The sequence below is a fragment of the Mobula birostris genome, chromosome 4 (genome assembly GCF_030028105.1).
Source record: "Mobula birostris isolate sMobBir1 chromosome 4, sMobBir1.hap1, whole genome shotgun sequence".
Lineage (NCBI taxonomy): Eukaryota > Metazoa > Chordata > Chondrichthyes > Myliobatiformes > Myliobatidae > Mobula > Mobula birostris.
Genome location: NC_092373.1, coordinates 203,860,787 through 203,874,109, shown reverse-complemented (window position 1 = coordinate 203,874,109; position 13,323 = coordinate 203,860,787). Strand labels below are relative to the sequence as shown.

Here is a 13,323-nt window from a genome sequence, read left to right as displayed (position 1 = left end):
CAGATTATTCCTGAAGTTAAATATAGCCGTGTTGGGTTACAGGCCGGCTGGGACACCAACCGAGGCTAAAATTAACAGTCGCACGCATTGCATTAAACCTGTAACTTCTAAAGCAGCAGTACTGACAACCCGTCTGGTGAATTTTTAACCATGTCTTTATATTTCTGGGCGGTTCATTGGCAGAACCTGTTTTCGATACCTCTGCCCGGCTTTACGCGGGGTTAGCCAGCAATCTGCTGGGATCTCTTCCCCCAGCCCATCCTTCCCCAAAGTTTTTAAGTCCCTGTGTTTATGCTCTCCCTCTCCCCGTGACGCGTGAGTTTCCTCTGGGGGCCCCGGTTTCCTCCCACAGTCCAAAGGCATCGGTTAATTGGTCATTGTAAATTGTCCCGTGATTAGGCTAAGGTTAAATCTGTGAGTGGCTGAGTGGCGCGGCTCGAAGGGCCGAAGGGCCTGTTCCTCGCGGAATCTCTAATAAAACATAAATTAAGACCTCTATATGGACTGTTGTCTGGATAGCAGCGCCGTGTTTTACTCTGCCATGATGCTGACTGAGTCTTTTCAGGGTTTCAATCTCAATAATTTCAGTTAATTTGCAGAGGTAGCAGAAAAGATTCACAAGGCTTGTATCCTGACTATTAAACAGCTCCTGGTACATAAAAAAGCACATACCACCAGGCTCAAGGACGGATTCAATCCCCCTGTCATAAGACTATTGAGCTCTACCCTAGGATAAAATGGGTCCTTGACCTCACAATCTACCTCATTAGGCCCCTTGCATCTTATTGACTGCCTGCACAGCACTTTCTCTGTAACGTAACCCTTTATTCAGCTGTCTGTTATTGTTTTCCCTTGTTTTTCCTCAATACACTGTGGTGAAATGATTCATATGAATGGTTTGTAAAACAAAGACAGAGTCCATGGAGGGAGGGCTGGTTTCTGTGATGGGCTGAGCTGTGCCCACAACTCTCTGCAGTTTCCTATGGTCATGGGCAGAGCAGCTGCCGTACCAAGCTGCGAAGTATCTGGACAGGATGCTCTCCGTGGTGCATCTACCTGTAGATGTCAAATCCCATATGTTGTAAATTTTGTTGTTTTGTGACAGCAGCGTAGTGGAAGACAAACTCTATCATCATTACCATTATGTGCCAAGGGAGATTATGGTCTTTAGATCATGATTGTTCTTGGGGTGGTTTACCATTTCTGCCTCTTGGGCAACCTCGTATGATGTAGATGATCATGGTCTCATAACCATGATTGTTCCAGGCAAAATATTCTACAGAAGTGGTTTGCCATTGATTTCTTCTGGGCAGTGTCTTTACAAGATGGGTGACTCCAGCCATTATTAATACTCTTCAGAGATTCTGCCTGGTGTCAGTGGTCACATAACTAACACTTTAGATTTGCACCAGCTGCTCATACGACCATCCACCACCTGCTCCCAAGGCTGCAAGTGACCCTGATCGGGTGGGGGGGGGAGGGAAGCTAAGGAGGTGCTACACCTTGCCCAAGGGTGACTTGCAGGTTGGGAGGGAAAGAGCACATTACATCTCCTTTGGATGTCTCAGGCAGGAATGGCTGCTGAGTTTCCAGGCTTAGATGTTTCAAAAAGGACAGGGAGGGAGGCAAAAGAGGTGGGGCTGTGGAATTGCTAATCAGGGAAGGTGTCACGATTGCAGACAAGGAGGAAGTCATGGAGGGATTGTCTACTGAGTCAGTGTGGGTGGAATTCAGAAACAGAAAGGGGGCAATAACTCTACTGGGTGTTTTTATAGACCCCCCCAAATAGTTACAGGTTATTGAGGAGTAGGTGGGAGGCGATTCAGGAATGGTGCAATAATAATAGGGTTGTTGTGATAGGTGATTTTAACTTCCCTAATATTGGCATCTCCTTAGACCAAGGAGTTTAGATGCGGTGAAGTTTAGCTGTGTTCAGGATGGTTTTGTGATGCAATATGTAGATAAGCCAACTAGAGGAGAGGCTGTACTTGATCTGGTATTGGGAAATGAACCTGGTCAGGTGTCGGATCTCAGTGGGGGAGCATTTTGGAGGTAGTGATCACAACTCTATCTTCTTTACCATGGTGCTGGAGGGGGATAGGAGCAGACAATTTGGGAAAATATTTAATTGTGGTAGGAGGAAATATGATGCTATTAGGCAGGAACCTGGAAACATAAATGTAGAAATGTGGCAAATGTTCAGGTGACATTTGCATGGCATTCTGCATGGGTATGTTCCATTGAGACAGGGAAAGAATGGTAGGGTAACAGAACCATGGTATATAAAGTATGTTGAAAATCTACAAACATTTGTAGTTTAAGAAGAAAAAAGCTTATGAAAAGTTCAAGAAACTAGGTACTGATAGAGTTCTGGAAAATTAGAAGGTTGCCAGGAAGGAGCTTGAGAATAAAATATGAGAACTAGAAGGGGTGATGAGAAGGCCTTGACAAGCAGGATTAAGGAAAACCCCAAGGTATTCTACAAGTATGTGAAGAGCAAGAGGATGAGCAGTGTGAGAATAGGACCAATCAGGTGCAATAGTGGAAATGTGTGCATGGAGTCAGAGAAGGTAGTGAAGGTACCTAATCAATACTTTGCTTCAGTATTCACCAGGGAAAAAGACCTTGGCAATTGTAGGGATGACTTGCAATGGACTGAAATGCTTGAGCATATAGACATCAAGAAAGAGGATGTGCTGGAGCTTTTAGAAAGTATTAAGTTAGATAAGTTGTTGGAGGAGATACATACCAGGCTACTGTAGGAATTGAGGGAGGAGAATGCTGAGCCTCTGGTGATGATCTTTGCATCATCAATAGGGATGAGAGAGGTACCGGAGGGTAGGAGGTTGCAAATGTTGTTCCCTTGTTCAAGAAAGGGAGTAGAGATAACCCAGGAAATTATAGACGTGTGAGTCTGACTTCAGTGGCGGACAAGTTGTTGGAGAAGATCCTGAGAGGCAGGATTTAAGAGCTTTTGGAGGGACATAATCTGATTAGGGATAGTCCAATTAAGAACCTATCAATCTTCACCTTAAATATACCCAGTGACCTGGCCTCCACAGCTGCCTGTGGTAACAAATTCCACAAATTCATCACTCTCTGGATCAAGAAATTTCTCCGCATCTGTGTTAAGTGGATGCCCCTCTATCCTGAGGCTTTGCCCTATTGTCCTAGACTCCCCACCATGGGAAATATCCTTTCCCCATCTACACTGTCTAGGCCTTTCAGCATTCAAAATGTTTCATTGAGATCCTTCTAAATTCCAGCGAGTACAGACCCAGAACCATCAAACATTCCTTGTGTAATAACACTTTCGTTCCTGGAATCATACTTGTGAGCCTCTGAACTCCAGTGCCAGCACATGCTTCTTAGATGAGGAGCCTAAAGCTGTTCCTAATGCTCAAGGTGAGGCCTCACCAGTGCCTTATAAAGCCTTAGCACCACATCCCTGCTTTTTTATTCTAAGCCTTTGAAATGAATGCAAACATTGCATTTGCCTTCCTCACCACCAACTTAACCTGCAAGTTACCCTTTAGGGTTGTCTGCACGAGAACTCCCAATTCCCTTTGTACCTCAGACTTCTGGATCTTCTCCCCATTTAGAAAATGGTCTGCATAGTTATTTCTACCTCTAAAGTGCATGACCATGCATTTTCCAATATTGTATTTCATTTGCCACTTTCTTGCAAATTCTCCTAATCTGTCTAAGTCCTTCTGTAGACTACCTGTTTCCTCATCACTACCTGCCTCTCCACCAATGTTCGTGTCATCTGCAAACCTGGCAACAAAGCCATTTATTCCATCACCTAAATCATTGATATACAGCATAAAAAGAAGTGGTCCCAACACCAACCCCTGCGGAACACCACTAGTCTCTGGCAGCCAAACAGAAAAGGATCCTTTTATTCCCACTCACTTTCTCCTCCCAATCAGCCAATGCTCTAACCATGCCAGTATCTTTCCTGTAATACTATGGGCTCTTAACTTGGTAAGCAGCCTCATGTGTGGCACCTTGTCAAAGGCTTTATGAAAGTTCAAATATACAACGTCCACTTATCTATCCAATTTGTAATCTCCTCAAAGAATTCCAACAGGTTTGCCAGACAAGATTTTCCTTGAAGAAAACCATGCTGACTTTGTTGTATCTTGTCCTGTGTCACCAAGTACTCCATAACCTCATCCTTAAAAATTGACTCCAACATCTTCCCAACCACTGAGGTCAGGCTGACTGGTCTATAATTTCCTTTCTGCTGCCTTCCTCCTTTCTTAAAGAGTGGAGAAACTTTTGCAATTTTCCAGTCCTCTGTCATCATGCAGCCTCCTTAGATTCTGCATGTTAGAACCTCCGTACCATGCACGCTGTGGGACTTCGGGCTTCTGGGCCTCCCGCCTGGTGATAGCTGTGAGAAGATGGCATGGCTGGATAGTGGGGATCTTTGAGGATGGATGTTGCCTCCCTGAGGCAGCATCTTATGTAGATACTGCAGCCAGTAGGGAGGGCTGATAGCGGAGGCTGATATGTTCTGGATTAGTCAGAACATTAGAGGTTATGGGTATGGGGAAAAGGCAGGAGATTGGGGTTGAGAGGAACAATAAATCAGTCATGATCAAATGACTGAGCAGACCAAGTGGCAAAATTCTGTTCCTATGTCTTGTGTGCCTGTGATGTATTGGGCAGAGTCCATCGCTCTCTGCAGCTTCTTGCCTTCCTGTGGATTTGAATTGCCACACCGGGCCACGATGCAGGCAGTCAGGATACTTTCCGTTGCCTATCCTCAGTTCACTGTTGGGTGGTGTGTAATATCATGGCAGCAAAGTGACAACCCCCTTTTTGTTTCTAATCTCTACCCATGTGGCCTGCTTGGATATTCTGCCTCACTATTGAAGTAATGGGTTCCTTGACAAATAGTGGAATACCACTTCCTCTTTTACAACACCCCCCCCATTTATATTCAGTGATTCAGTACCTTGGGATAGTGAGTGAGCAGGACTGCCCATCCTTTGACTCAGTCTCAGTCACAGCAGCAAGATTGTGTTAGTTATAGCTTTGTGTTAATCTACTGAAGTAGTCAGATGCCTTGCATTAGACCATAAGTCATGGGAGCAGATCAGCCCATCAAGTTTGCTCTGTCTGCCGTTCAATCATGGATAATTTATTATCCCTCTTAACCCTATTCCCCTGCCTTCGCCCCGTAACCTTTGATGCAGTGATTAATCAAGAACCCATCAACCTCTGCTTTAAATATACACAATGACTTGGCCTCCACAGCAGTCTGTGGCAATAAATTCCACAGATTTACCACACTCTGGCTAAAGAAATTCCTCCCCATTTCAACTCTAAAGGAGGTCCTCTTCTGAGGCTGTGCTCCCTGGTCTTAGATTCCCCCACTATTGGAAATATCCTCTCCACGTCCACTCTGCCATTATGGTAGCTCTATAGTTCCCCTCCTGTTCATTTTCTCTCTTGTCCTGCCCACTGGGCTTGCTGAATCCTGAGGCCCTTGTACCTTCCACCTAATGGCAACAGCAGGAAGAGAGCATGACCTGGGTGGTGGGGGCTCTTGATGATGGATGCTGCTTTCCTGCAACAGTGTTCCATTTAGATGGACTCAGTGGTGGGGAGGGCTTTACCTGTGATTGACTGAGCTATATCCACTACTTTTTGTAGGATTTTCCATATATGTATAGCTCCATAGTGCAGGTTTCCACTGGGTCCTCCAGTTTTCTAGCACTTTCCTACTTTCCAGAGACATATGGGTTAGGACTGGGCCATGTCCACTACTTTTTGTAGGATTTTCCATCTATAACGGTGTGTGTGTGTGTGTATATATATATATATATATATATAAAGTTGGTGCTGTTGTGGTGTCCAGCACATCCTTTGACTTTGTTGGTCATGAATGCAAATGGCACAGTTCAGTATGTTTTGATGTTTCAAAGTACGTGTGACAAATGGAGCGAACCTTTGCAAGTACTGCTGAGTCCCCAGTACCATGTTCCTGATGGGAGCAGTGAGAAGAGAACATGGCCTGGATGGCGGTGGTTGTTGATCATGGACGCTGATTTCCTGTGGCAGCGCTTTATATAGATGTGCTAGATGGTGGGGAGGGCTTTTCCCGTGATATCCTTTAATGTTCTTAAAGCAGGCTATTTTGTTGCCTTTTCATTGCCTTGGGATCTTCTTGTGCTCAATATTAAGACGGGAGGAGAAGATGGCAGCGCGACGCAACGCGCGCAGCCTCTCCGGTGAAATGATATCGTATTTGTTAAATAGGGTACCGTGCACAATTCTGATTTGATGGAGACAGCCGTGAGATGCACGAAGAAACATCTGGAGAAACTTCTGAAATGCCCGTTTTGCTGCCGCTGCTACTGTGCAATCGAGAATCTCCAGAGGGAAGGCCCCAGATCCTTGGCTTTGCCTGCTGCTGGCGGCCAGGGCTGGGGTCAAAGCGCTCGGCAGAGGTGGTGCTCGGTGCTTGGTGTCAGAGGGCTGGTCGGAGGCTCGAAGTTTTCGGACGACTCAGAGTCGGACTGTGGTCGGGCATGGCAGGGAGAGTTTTCTTCCTTCTCCCGTCTGCGTGAGATGTGGGACTTTTGAGAGACTTTGAACTTTTTTTTTACCATGCTCATGGCCTGTTCTTCATCAAGTTATGGTATTGTTGCACTGTTGTAACTATATGTTATAATTATGTGGTTTTTGTTAGTTTTTCAGTCTTGGTCTGTCCTGTGTTTCTGTGATATCACATGGAGGAATATTGTATCATTTCTTAATGCATGCATTACTAAATGACAATAAAAGAGGACTGCGGGGCAGGGGGACACTGTTGGATTTTCTAATTCCAAAAGTTAATCCAAAGAAAAGCAAAGGAACCTGAGAAAATGTGTGCATTTCAATTTTACTTTAGTAAGGCACTCATATGTGACCTGGTGGTGTAATGTACTTTTACATATAATCCACGATGAATTATATAAATAACATTGAATGCTTTATTGAACAATATATTTACAATATTACTTAGATATTAAATACATTACAGACACAGCAAATAATCACCAGGCTGTTTCCTGGGATGATTGGTCTGTCAAATGCAGAGAGATTGATCAGGTTACGTTCTCATCCTCCTGAGTTTCGAAGACTGAGCAGTGATGTCATTAAAATGTAATAAAAATGATCTGCGTATACAGGGACATTTCCTCAGCTGTGTATTTAGAACCAGGCATCACAGTCTCATAATTTAGGGTTAGCAAATTGGGTCAGAGATCGAGAAAGCTTCTGCTGGATGTAAACACAAGAGATTCTGCAGATGCTGGAAATCCAGAGCAACGCACACAAAATGCTGGAGGAGCTCAGCAGGTCAGGCAGCATCTATGAAGAGGAATAAATAGTCGACATTTCGGACTGAGACCCTTCATCAGGACTGGAAAGGAGAAAAAGCCAGAATAAGCCAGAATTCTGAATTGTCTACCCAGGTTGGCCATTGGAGATTGTTGCTGAATGTGTCCTGGGCACATTATGGGCAATTCATTTAAGTGATAATCATCGAGTTATGGAGTCTTACATCTTGGAAACAAGCCCTTCAGCTCACCTGGTCAATGTCAACCAAGGTGCTCATCTCAGTTACAAACACGAGAAAATCTGCAGGTGCTGGAAATCTAAAGCAACACACACAAAATGCTGGAGGAGCTCAGCAGGCCAGTCCTGATGGAGGATCTCAGCCTGAAACTTTGACTCATTTCCATAGATGCCGCCTGGCCTGCTGTTCCTCTAGCATTTTGTGTGTGTTGCTCATCTAAGTTAGTCCCATTTGGCCTGTATCCCTCCAAAATCTTCCTATTCATATACTTATCCAAATGCTTAAATGTTAATACTCCATTCAGTGGCCACTTTATTAGGTACACCTGTACACCTACTCATTAATGCAAATATCTATTCAGCCAATCATGTGGCAGCAACTCAATGCACAAGAGCATGCAGACATGGTTAAGAGGTCCAGTTGTAGTTCAGACCAACATCAGAAAGGGGAAAAAATGTGATCTAAGTGACTTGGACTGTTGAGTAATTGTTGGTGCCAGATGGGGTGGTTTGAGTATCTCAGAAACTGCTGATCTCCTGACATTTTCTCTAGAATTTACAGAGAATGGTATGATAAACAAAAAACAGGTAGTGAGCAGCAGTTCTGTGAGCAAAAGCACCTTGTTAATGAGAAAGGTCAGAGGAGAATGACTAGACTGGTTCAAGATGACAGGAAGGTGATAGTAACTATGTGTTACAACAGTGGTGTACAGAGGAGCATTTCCGTATGCACAACTCATCGAACTTTAAAATGGATGGGCTACAGCAGCAGTAGACCATGAACATGCACTCATTGGCCACTTTATTAGGTACCAGAGTGGCCACTGTACGTGTCTACCTCAGCTAATTTCCCAGGGGTTTCCATCCTGGGATCCACAGTCTGCTTGCTTAATGATATTGGTCCATGATATAAAAAAGTTGGGAACCCCTGCTCTGGACCTACCTGTACTGGAATCATTATCCACACAGAAAAAGGGCCTTCTGCCCACCAGAACCATGCTAACCATCACATACTACCTATTCACACTGATCCTGTTGGCCCATTTTGTTTTAACTGCCCATACCCCGGTGATTCCTGTCAGCAATTTTCTGATTATTTTCGCAGTTGTCCCTGTCTGCAGTGTGTGGCATTGTCTGGAACAGGCGACCTTGATGATAAATGGCAGCTGCTCTGATGAAATCAGACCACTGCACTACGGTCAGAATGGCTCGGAGTTAACATTAACTTTGGGACTGACACAGCAGAGCCAGTGCTGCGACAAAACCAGTTTGAAGTTTGGAGCCACAGGTTATCTCAGTTGCTCTATTTACATATTTGAGGAATTTAAATCCCTGGTGTTTTCTTTTGCACTGAAAAATCCTTACTGATAATAAATTGGTTTATCTCCCCTTGAAACAAAGGTCTAGTCAAATCTAGTCAGCCTCATGAACTGCCTTGAGCTTCCTACAGCTGAATGAAGGCAAGTCTGAAGTTGTCCTATTTGGCTCCCCTGACTCCATCAAAGTGATTATCAACAGTCTTAGTAACCTGTCCACCCTTTTCAAACCCCATGTCAAAAACCTTCGTGTGATATTTGATTCTGCCTTTAAGTTTGACAAGCAAGTTAATGCAGTAGTAAAAGCCAGTTTTTTCCAGCTTCGTACTATTGCCAAAATCAAATCGTTTCTCTTTCAAAGATCTCGAGAAAGTCATCCACACCCTTATATCCTCCCGTTTGGACTACTCCAGCTCCCTGTATACTGGGATTAGTCAGTCATCCCTGTCCGGCTTGTAACTGGTTCAGAACGCCGCAGCCAGGCTCCTGACAGGTGCTCGGAAGAGGGACCATATTACTCCTATCCTAGCCTCCCTCCTCTGGCTACCAGTACGGTTTAGAATTGATTTTAAGGTTCTCCTGTTTGTTTTTGAAGCCCTAAATGGACTGGCCCCCTCCTTTATTGCAGGCCTTCTAACCCCTTATTCTATTTCCAGGTCCCTCAGGTCGGCTGACTTGGGGCTCCTGGTTGTCCCACGATCTGTATTTAAGTTCAGGGCTGACCGCAACTTTGCTGTTGTAGCCCCTAGACTGTAGAACAGCATTCCCCTCCCTATCAGATCTGCCCCCTCCACTGACTCTTTTAAGTCCAGGCTCAAAACTTACCTTTATTCACTCGCGGTTGAATCTTCCTGATGTGGCTGATTTTTTGGCTTGTGCTTGGGCTCATATGTTGTTTATTTTGTGCCTATAAGCTGTGTGCCTTGTTGTTTATATTGGTGTTTCTTGCATTTGTGATTTTAGCTACCTGTTATGGATTGTACAGCACTTTGGTCAAATGGGTTCTTTTTAAATGTGTTTTATAAATAAATTTGACTTGAGGACTATTATTGTACGCGTACAGGGGATGATCTGGTGTTTTGGACAATTGAAATGCCGGCCCAGATGGACTGAAAAGACCATAAGATATAGGAGCAGAAGCAGGCCCATCGAATCTGCTCTGCCATTCAATTGTGGACTGATCCAATTCTTCCAGTCATCCCCACTCTCCTGCCTTCACCCCATACCCTTTGATGCCCTGGCTAATCAAGAACCTATCTATCTCTGCCTTAAATACATCCAATGACTTGGCCTCCACAGCCACTTGTAGCAACAAATTCCACAAAGTTATCACTCTCTGACTAAAGTAATTTCTCCTCATCTCAGTTCTAAAAGGATGTCCTTCAATTCTGAAGTCGTGCCCTCTTTTCCTAGAATCCCCTACCATGTGAACTAACCTTGCCATATCTAATCTTTTCAGGCCTTTAAACGTTCGGAATGCTTCTATGAGATCCCCCCTCATTCTCCTGAACTCTAGGGAATACAGCCTAAAAACTGCCAGATGTTCCTCATACAGTAACTCCTTCATTCCTGGAATCATTCTCATGAATCTTCTCCGAACCCTCTCCAATGTCAGTATATCCTTTCTAAAATAAGGAGCCCAAAACTGCACACAATACTCCAAGTGTGGTCTCAAGAGTGCCTTATAGACCCTCAGCATCACATCCCTGCTTTTATATTCTATACCTCTAGAAATGAATGCCAACATTGCATTTACCTGCTTCACAACCGACTCAACCCGGAGGTTAATCTTTAGGGTATCTTGCACAAAGACTCCCAAGTCCCTTTGCATTACTGCATTTTGAATTCTCTCCCCATCTAGATAATAGTCTGCCCATTTATTTCTTCCACCAAAGTGCATGACCATACACTTTCCAATGTTGTGTTTCATTTGCCACTTCTTTGCCCATTCCCCTAAACTATCTAAGTCTCTCTGTTTCCTCAACACTACCTGCTCCTCCACCTATCTTTATATCATCAGCAAATTTAGCCACAAATCCATTAATACCGTAGTCCAAATCACTGACATACAGCGTAAAAAGCAGCAGTCCCAACAGCAAACCACTGGTAATTGGCAGCCAGCCAGAATAGGATCCTTTTATTCCCATTCTCTGTTTTCTGCTGATCAGCCAATGCTCCATCCCTGCTAGTTACTTCCCTGTAATTCCATGGGCTCTATCTTGCTAAGCAGCCTCGTGCGGCACCTTGTCAAAGGCCTTCTGAAAATCCAAGTACACCACGTCTACTCCATCTTCTTTGTCTACCCTGCTTGAAATTTCCTCAAAGAATTGTGGTAGGTTTGTCGGGCAGGATTTTCCTTTCAGGAAACCATGCTGGCTTTGGCTCCAGGTAATCCGTAATCTCATCCCTAACAATCAATTCCAACAACTTCCCAACCACTGATGTCAGGCTAACAGGTCTATAGTTTCCTTCCTGCTGCCTCCCACCCTTCTTAAACAGTGGAGTAACATTTGCAATTTTCCAGTCATCCGGTTCTTGAAAGATCATCGTTAATGCCTCCGCAATCTCTCCAGCTACTTCCTTCAAAACCCAAGGGTGCATTCCATCAGGTCCAGGAGATTTATTCACCTTCAGACTATTAAGCTTCTTGAGCACCTTCTCAGTCGTAATTTTCACTGCACAAACTTCACTTCCCTGACACTCTTGAATATCCGGTATACTGAAGACGTCTTCCACTGTGAAGACTGATGCAAAATATGCATTCAGTTCCTCCGGCATCTCTGCATCTCTCATTACAATATCTCCAGCATCATTTTCTATTGGTCCTATATCTACCCTCAACTCTCTTTTACTCTTTATATACTTAAAAAAGCTTTTAGTATCTTCTTTGATATTAGTCGCCAGTTACCTTTCATAACACATCTTTTCCTTCCTAATGACCTTCTTAGTTTCCTTCTGCAAGTTTTTAAAAGCTTCCCAATCCTCTTTCTTCCCATTTGCTTTGGCTTCCTTATATGCCCTCTCATTTGCTTTTACTTTGGCTCTGACTTCACTTTTCAGCCATGATAGTGTCCTTCTTCCCTTTGAAAATTTCTTCTTATTTGGAATATATCTATCTTGCACTTCCCTCATTTTTTTGCAGAAACTCCAATCATTGCTACTCTGCTGTCCTTCCTGCAAATGTCCCTTTCCGGTCAACTTCGGCCAGTTCCCCTCTCATGCCATTGTAATTTCCTTTATTCCACTGAAATACCAACACATTGGATTTTATTTTTCCCTCTCAAATTTCATTGTGAACTCGATCATATTGTGATCACTGTTCCCTAAAAGTTCCTTAACCTTAAGCTCTCTTATCACCTCCGGATCATCGCACAACACCCAATCCAGCACAGCCAATCCCCTAGTGGGCTCAACAACCTGTTCTAAAAAGCCACCCCTTAGACATTCTACAAATTCTCTCTCGAGGTCCAGTACTGACCTGGTTTTCCCAATCCACTTTCACGTTGAAATTCCCAATGATTATCATGACATTGCCTTTCTGACATGCCATTTCTATTTCCTGCGGTAATTTGTAATCCACACCCTGGCTGCTGTTTGGAGGCCTGTAAACAACTGCCATTAAGGTCCTTTTACCCTTGCCATTTCTTAACTCAACCCATAGACACTCTACACCTTCCGATCCTATGTCATCCCTTTCTAATGATTTAATTATTATTTCTTATACACAGAGCCACACCACCCCTCTTCCTACTAACCTATCTTTCCGATACACCATATATCCTTGGATGTTCAGCTCCCAATGGCAGCCATCCTTTAGCCGAGTTTCAGAGATGGCCACAGCATCATATTTGCCAATCTGTAGCTGAATTTCAAGATCATCCATTTTATTCCTTACAAAGGTAACACTTTCAGTCCAGTATTTGTTGCTTTCTGTTTTATCTGTACCACACCTCTATTGCCCTGTAACTCATGCCACTGGCTGTGATTAAGCCTCATCTCCTACCTGTGCTTTCTATAATTTCTGTTGCACGCCATCTTTGATTTATTTCTGTTTTCTCCTTCCTCAACCCTATCACTCTGCTTCCCACCCCCTGCCAAATTGGTTTAAACCCTCACTAACAGTCCTATTAAATGTGCCTGCTGGGATATTGATAGGGTAGGGTATAGGGTTTGGCCGATTCTGCTCACACTTCCATGCTGTTTACTCCTCTCTCCCTGGTGCTGAGGCTGTGTGTCTGCTCCACACTCCGTATCTGGGAGCTTTTCAGCAATTTGCCCTACTGTGTGATGAACTGAGGCTATGGGCCTACTCTAGCCTCCCCCCCCACCCCCCAGCCTTTGGCCCCAAAATATTGTACCAACCTGAATAAACTAGTAATCAAATGCATAATTTAAGTAATCCCTTCTGCCTAGATAATGTCATATCCCAACG

The 13,323-nt window shown here is 44.1% G+C and overlaps 1 protein-coding gene across 1 annotated transcript in view; it reads left to right on the top strand.

Annotated features, from left to right (window-relative positions):
- dysf (dysferlin, limb girdle muscular dystrophy 2B (autosomal recessive)) overlaps positions 1-13,323 on the top strand; it is a 391,959-nt gene that overhangs the window by 205 nt on the left and 378,431 nt on the right. The gene's annotated exons all lie outside the window — the stretch shown is intronic.